This window comes from Mustela lutreola, chromosome 3 (genome assembly GCF_030435805.1).
Source record: "Mustela lutreola isolate mMusLut2 chromosome 3, mMusLut2.pri, whole genome shotgun sequence".
Taxonomy (NCBI): domain Eukaryota; kingdom Metazoa; phylum Chordata; class Mammalia; order Carnivora; family Mustelidae; genus Mustela; species Mustela lutreola.
The window spans coordinates 92,840,545-92,849,081 of NC_081292.1; positions in this window are offsets into that span (position 1 = coordinate 92,840,545).

The window sequence follows — 8,537 nt, forward strand, 5'->3', positions numbered from 1 at the left end:
AGTTCGTGGCTTTCTCCCAATGATTCATTAGTCTTGCAGTTATATATTTTTCTTTTTTCTTCTGCTAATTTTTTTAACTTTTACCCTTTCCTCTTTTAATGATTTTTTAAACTAGTTTATTTTTAAAATACCTTACAAAAAATAATAATCTATTTTGAACCTTCATTATTATAGTCATAATTTATCCTCCATTGTACCTAACTATATATTTTTTTACACATAGGGTTTTTTCTTCTAAAAAATTTGGGGTATAACTTCTCCTAATAGAACAAAATATACCCTAAATCTAGCTCCAAGATTGTTCTAGTGTCCAGCCTGTGCAAATTCTCTCCAGTTTATTTTTCTTTATTGTCCCAACCAACTTGCTCTATCAACTTATTTTTTAGAAATTAAATTTTTTCTCATTTTTTTAAGATTTTATTTATTTATCAGAGGGGGGGAGAGAGTGAGCACAGGCAGACAGGAAGGCAGGCAGAGGCAGAGGGAGAAGCAGGCTCCCTGCCGAGAAAGGAGCCTGGTGTGGGACTCGATCCCAGGACGCTGAGATCATGACCTGAGCTGAAGGTAGTTGCTTAACCAACTGAGCCACCCAGGCATCCCTTTTTTTCTCATTTTTATAGGTTTATTCCATCCCTTCACTGTGCCTACCCTTATATGTTTTTCATCCTTTAAAATCTTGGGAGGTAGTTTCTTCTAAGAGACCCAAAAACTCCCAAAATTAAGTGAGTGACCCTGTTCTAGTCACAAGTCTAGTATATATATATATATATTTTCTTTTTTAATACTTTTTCCTTGTTTTCATCTTTTTAAAACCTTTTTCCCCCCCTTGAACTTCTTTTTTATCCCCTTTCGTTCTCCCACAACTTGGGTCTCTTCTGATTTGGTTGAAGCACATTTTCCTGGGGTCTTTACCACTCTTTTAGCATTTTATTTGCTCCTTTACATATTCTTATCTGCTCAAAATAACAAGGTGGAAAAACTCACCACAAAAAAACGAACAGGAGGCAGTACCAAAGGCTAGGGACCTAATCAAAACAGACATTGGTAATATGACAGAACTAGAGTTTAGAATGACAACTCTCAAGGTTCTAGCTGGGCTCGAAAAAGGCATGGAAGTTATTAGAGAAACCCTCTCCAGAGAGTTAAAAGCCCTTTCTGGAGAAATAAAAGAACTAAAATCTAACCAAGTTGAAATCAAAAGAGCTATTAATGAGGTGCAATAAAAAATGGAAGTTCTGGGGGAGGAGTCAAGATGGCGGAGAAGTAGCAGGCTGAGACTATTTCAGCTAGCCGGAGATCAGCTAGATAGCTTATCTAAAGATTGCAAACACCTGAAAATCCATCGGCAGATCGAAGAGAAGAAGAACAGCAATTCTGGAAGCAGAAAAACAACCACTTTCTGAAAGGTGTTTTCTTATTTTTTAATTCTTTTCTTTTCTTTTTTCTCTTTTTTCTTTTTTTTTCTTTCTTCCTTTTTGAACCTCTTTTTATCCCCTTTCTCCCCCCTCATGATTTTGGATCTCTTCTAATTTGGTTAAAGCATATTTTCCTGGGGTTGTTGCCACCCTTTTAGTATTTTACTCGCCCCTTCATATACTCTTACCTGGACAAAATGACAAGACGGAAAAATTCAACAGAAAAAAAAGAACAAGAGGCAGTACCAAAGGCTAGGGACCTAATCAATACAGACATTGGTAATATGTCAGATCTAGAGTTCAGAATGACAATTCTCAAGGTTCTAGCCAGGCTCGAAAAATGCATGGAAGATATGAGAGAAACCCTCTCGAGAGATATAAAAGCCCTTTCTGGAGAAATAAAAGAACTAAAATCTAAGCAAGTTGAAATCAAAAAAGCTATTAATGAGGTGCAATAAAAAATGGAGGCTCTCACTGCTAGGATAAATGAGGCAGAAGAAAGAATTAGTGATATAGAAGACCAAATGACAGAGAATAAAGAAGCTGAGCAAAAGAGGGACAAACAGCTACTGACCACGAGGGGAGAATTCGAGAGATAAGTGACACCATAAGATGAAACAACATTAGAATAATTGGGATTCCAGAAGAAGAAGAAAGAGAGGGGGGAGCAGAAGGTATACTAGAGAGAATTATTGGGGAGAATTTCCCCAATATGGCAAAGGGAACGAGCATCAAAATTCAGGAGGTTCATAGAACGCCCCTCAAAATCAATAAGAATAGGCCCACACCCCGTCACCTAATAGTAAAATTTAAAAGTCTCAGTGACAAAGAGAAAATCCTGAAAGCAGCCCGGGAAAAGAAGTCTGTAAAATACAATGGTAAGAATATTAGATTGGCAGCTGACTTATCCACAGAGACCTGGCAGGCCAGAAAGAGCTGGCATGATATTTTCAGAGGATTAATGAGAAAAACATGCAGCCCAGAATACTATATCCAGCTAGGCTATCATTGAAAATAGAAGGAGAGATTAAAAGCTTCCAGGACAAACAACAACTGAAAGAATTTGCAAACACCAAACCAGCTCTACAGGAAATCTTGAAAGGGGTCCTCTAAGCAAAGAGAGAGCCTACAAGTGGTAGATCAGAAAGGAACAGAGACCATATACAGTAACAGCCACCTTACAGGCAATACAATGGCCCTAAATTCATATCTCTCAATAGTTACCCTGAATGTTAATGGGCTAAATGCCCCTGTCAAAAGACACAGAGTATCAGAATGGATAAAAAAACAAAACCCATCTATATGTTGCCTCCAAGAAACACATTTTAAGCCCGAAGACACCTCCAGATTTAAAGTGAGGGGGTGGAAAAGAATTTACCATGCTAAAGGACATCAGAAGAAAGCAGGAGTGGCAATCCTTATATCAGATCAATTAGATTTTAAGCCAAAGACTATAATAAGAGATGAGGAAGGACACTATATCATACTCAAAGGGTCTGTCCAACAAGAAGATTTAACAATTTTAAATATCTATGCCCCCAACGTGGGAGCAGCCAACTATATAAACCAATTAATAACAAAATCAAAGAAACACATCAACAATAATACAATAATAGTAGGGGACTTTAACACTCCCCTCACTGAAATGGACAGATCATCCAAGCAAAAGATCAGCAAGGAAATAAAGGCCTTAAACAACACACTGGACCACATGGACATCACAGATATATTCAGAACATTTCATCCCAAAGCAACAGAATACACATTCTTCTCTAGTGCACATGGAACATTCTCCAGAATAGATCACATCCTCGGTCCTAAATCAGGACTCAACCGGTATCAAAAGATTGGGATCATTCCCTGCATATTTTCAGACCACAATGCTCTAAAGCTAGAACTCAACCACAAAAGGAAGTTTGAAAAGAACCAAAATACATGGAGACTAAACAGCATCCTTCTAAAGAATGAATGGGTCAACCGGGAAATTAAAGAAGAATTGAAAAAAATCATGGAAACAAATGATAATGAAAATACAACGGTTCAAAATCTGTGGGACACAACAAAGGCAGTCCTGAGAGGAAAATATATAGCGGTACAAGCCTTTCTCAAGAAACAAGAAAGTTCTCCGGTACACAACCTAACCCTACACCTAAAGGAGCTGGAGAAAGAACAAGAAAGAAACCCTAAGCCCAACAGGAGAAGAGAAATCATAAAAATCAGAGCAGAAATCAATGAAATAGAAACAAAAAAACAATAGAACAAATCAATGAAAGTAGGAGCTGGTTCTTTGAAAGAATTAATAAAATTGATAAACCCCTGGCCTGACTTATCAAAAAGAAAAGAGAAAGGACCCAAATAAATAAAATCATGAATGAAAGAGGAGAGATCACAACTAACACCAAAGAAATACAAACTATTATAAGAACATACTATGAGCAACTCTACGGCAATAAATTCGACAATCTGGAAGAAATGGATGCATTCCTAGAAACATATAAACTACCACAACTGAACCAGGAAGAAATAGAAAGCCTGAACAGACCCATAACCAGTAAGGAGATTGAAACAGTCACCAAAAATCTCCAAACAAACAAAAGCCCAGGGCCAGACGGCTTCCTGGGGGAATTCTACCAAACATTTAAAGAAGAACTAATTCCTATTCTCCTAAAACTGTTCCAAAAAATAGAAATGGAAGGAAAACTTCCAAACTCAATTTATGAGGCCAGCATCACCTTGATCCCAAAACCAGGCAAGGATCCCACCAAAAAAGAGAGCTATAGACCAATATCCTTGATGAACACAGATGCGAAAATACTCACCAAAATACTAGCCAATAGGATTCAACAGTACATTAAAAAGATTATTCACCACGACCAAGTGGGATTTATTCCAGGGCTGCAAGGTTGGTTCAACATCCGCAAATCAGTCAATGTGATACAACACATCAATAAAAGAAAGAACAAGAACCACATGATACTCTCAATAGATGCTGAAAAAGCATTTGACAAAGTACAGCATCCCTTCCTGATCAAAACTCTTCAAAGTGTAGGGATAGAGGGCACATACCTCAATATCATCAAAGCCATCTATGAAAAACCCACCGCAAATATCATTCTCAATGGAGAAAAACTGAAAGCTTTTCCGCTAAGGTCAGGAACACGGCAGGGATGTCCATTATCACCACTGCTATTCAACATAGTACTAGAGGTCCTAGCCTCAGCAATCAGACAACAAAAGGAAATTAAAGGCATCCAAATCGGCAAAGAAGAAGTCAAATTATCACTCTTCGCAGATGATATGATACTATATGTGGAAAACCCAAAAGACTCCACTCCAAAACTGCTAGAACTTATACAGGAATTCAGTAAAGTGTCAGGATATAAAATCAATGCACAGAAATCAGTTGCATTTCTCTACACCAACAGCAAGACAGAAGAAAGGGAAATTAAGGAGTCAATCCCATTTACAATTGCACCCAAAACCATAAGATACCTAGGAATAAACCTAACCAAAGAGACACAGAATCTATACTCAGAAAACTATAAAGTACTCATGAAAGAAATTGAGGAAGACACAAAGAAATGGAAAAATGTTCCATGCTCCTGGATTGGAAGAATAAATATTGTGAAAATGTCTATGTTACCTAAAGCAATCTACACATTTAATGCAATTCCTATCAAAGTGCCATCCATCTTTTTCAAAGAAATGGAACAAATAATTCTAAAATTTATATGGAACCAGAAAAGACCTCGAATAGCCAAAGGGATATTGAAAAAGAAAGCCAACATTGCTGGCATCACAATTCCGGACTTCAAGCTCTATTACAAAGCTGTCATCATCAAGACAGCATGGTACTGGCACAAAAACAGACACATAGATCAATGGAACAGAAAAGAGAGCCCAGAAATACATCCTCAACTCTATGGTCAACTCATCTTTGACAAAGCAGGAAAGAATGTCCAATGGAAAAAAGACAGCCTCTTCAATAAATGGTGCTGGGAAAATTGGACATCCACATGCAGAAAAATGAAATTGGACCATTTCCTTACACCACACACAAAAATAGACTCAAAATGGATGAGGGACCTCAATGTGCGAAAGGAATCCATCAAAATCCTTGAGGAGAACACAGGCAGCAACCTCTTCGACCTCAGCCGCAGCAACATCTTCCTAGGAACAACGCCAAAGGCAAGGGAAGCAAGGGCAAAAATGAACTATTGGGATTTCATCAAGATCAAAAGCTTTTGCACAGCAAAGGAAACAGTTAACAAAATCAAAAGACAACTGACAGAATGGGAGAAGATATTTGCAAACGACATATCAGATAAAGGACTAGTGTCCAGAATCTATAAAGAACTTAGCAAACTCAACACCCAAAGAACAAATAATCCAATCAAGAAATGGGCAGAGGACATGAACAGACATTTCTGCAAAGAAGACATCCAGATGGCCAACAGACACATGAAAAAGTGCTCCATATCACTCGGCATCAGGGAAATACAAATCAAAACCACAATGCGATATCACCTCACACCAGTCAGAATGGCTAAAATCAACAAGTCAGGAAATGACCGATGCTGGCGAGGATGCGGAGAAAGGGGAACCCTCCTACACTGTTGGTGGGAATGCAAGCTGGTGCAACCTCTCTGGAAAACAGCATGGAGGTTCCTCAAAATGTTGAAAATAGAACTGCCCTATGACCCAGCAATTGCACTATTGTGTATTTACCCTAAAGATACAAACGTAGTGATCCAAAGGGGCACGTGTACCCGAATGTTTATAGCAGCAATGTCCACAATAGCCAAACTATGGAAAGAACCTAGATGTCCATCAACAGATGAATGGATCAAGAAGATGTGGTATATATACACAATGGAATACTATGCAGCCATCAAAAGAAATGAAATCTTGCCATTTGCGACAACATGGATGGAACTAGAGCGTATCATGCTTAGCGAAATAAGTCAAGCAGAGAAAGACAACTATCATATGATCTCCCTGATATGAGGAAGTGGTGATGCAACATGGGGGCTTAAGTGGGTAGGAGAAGAATCAATGAAACAAGATAGGATTGGGAGGGAGACAAACCATAAGTGACTCTTAATCTCACAAAACAAACTGAGGGTTGCTGGGGTAGGGGGTTTGGGAGAAGGGGGTGGGATTATGGACATTGAGGAGGGTATGTGCTTTGGTGAGTGCTGTGAAGTGTATAAACCTGGTGATTCACAGACCTGTACCCCTGGGGATAAAAATATATGTTTATAAAAAATAAAAAAATTATTTAAATAAATGGAAGTTCTTACTGCTAGGATAAATGAGGCAAAAGAATTAGTGATATAGAAGACCAAATGATGGAGAATAAAGAAGCTGAGCAAAAGAGAGACAAACAAATACTGGACCACGAGGAGAGAATTTGAGAGATAAGTGAAACCATAAGACGACACAACATTAGAATAATTGGGATCCCAGAAGAAGAAGAAAGAGAGAGGGGAGCAGAAGGTATATTGGAGAGAATTTTTGTAGAGAATTTCTTTAATATGGCAAAGGGAAAAAACATCAAAATTCAGGAGATGCAAAGAATGACCCTCAAAATCAATAAAAATAGGTCCACACCCCGTAACCTGATAGTAAAATTTACAACGGTTAACAACAAAGAGAAAATCCTGAAAGCAGCCTGGGAAAAGAAGTATGTATTGTACAACAGTAAAAATATTTGATTGGCAGCAGACTTATCCACAGAGACCTGGCAGGCCAGAAAGAACTGGCATTATATATTCAGTGTTAAATGAGGAAAACATGCAGCCAAGAATACTATATCCAGCTAGGCTATCATTGAAAATAGAAGGAGAGATTAAAAAGCTACCAGGACAAACAAAAGCTGAAAGAATTTGCAAACACCAAACCAACTCTCCAGGAAATATTGAAAGGGGTCCTCTAAGCAAAGAGAGAGCCTAAAAGTAGTAGATCAGAAAGGAACAGAAACAATATACAGTAACAGTCACATTATAGGCAATACAATGCCACTAAATTCATATCTCTCAATAGTTACCCTGAATGTAAATGGCCTAAATGCACCAATCAAAAGACACAGGGTATCAGAATGGATAAAAAGCAAAACCCGTCAATATGCTGCCCAAGAAACTCATCATAGACCCGAAGACACCTAAAGATTTAAAGAGAGGGGGTGGAAAACAATTTACCATGCTAATGGACATCAGAAGAAAGCTGGGGTGGCAATCCTTATATCAGATCAATTAGATTTTAAGCCAAAGACTATAATAAGAGATGAGGAAGAACACTATATCATACTCAAAGGGTCTGTCCAACAAGAAGACCTAACAATTTTAAATATCTATGTCCTTAACATGGGAGCAACCAACTATATAAACCAATTAATAACAAAATCTAAGAAACACATCGACAATAATAAAATAATAGTAGGGGAATTTAACACTCCCCTCATTGAAATGGACAGATCATCCAAGCAACAGATCCACAAGGAAAAAGGCCTTAAATGACACACTGGACAAGATGGACATCACAGGTATATTCAACACATTCCATCCCAAAATAACAGAATACACATTCTTCTCTAGTGCACATGGAACATTCTCCAGAATAGACCACATCCTGGGCCATAAATCAGATCTCAACCATTATCAAAAGATTGGGATCATCCCCTGCATATTCTCAGACCACAATGCTCTGAAACTAGAACTCAATCACAAGAGGAAATTTGGAAAGAACACAAATACATGGAGACTAAACAGCATCCTTCTAAAAAATGAATTGGTCAACCAGGAAATTAAAGAAGAATTGAAAAAAATTCATGGAAACAAATGATAATGAAAACAAAAGTGTTCAAAATCTGTGGGATACAGCAAAGGCAGTCCTGAGAGGAAAATATAAAGCTGTACGAGCCTTTCTCAAGAAACAAGAAAGATCTCAAATACACAACATAACCCTACACCTAAAGGAATCGGAGAAAGAACAACAAAGAAAGCCTAAACCCAGCAGGAGAAGAGGAATAATAAAGATCAGAGAAGAAATCAATGAAATAGAAACAAACAAAAAAACACAAAAAACCAAAAAAAAAAAAAAACAACAATAGAACAAATCAAC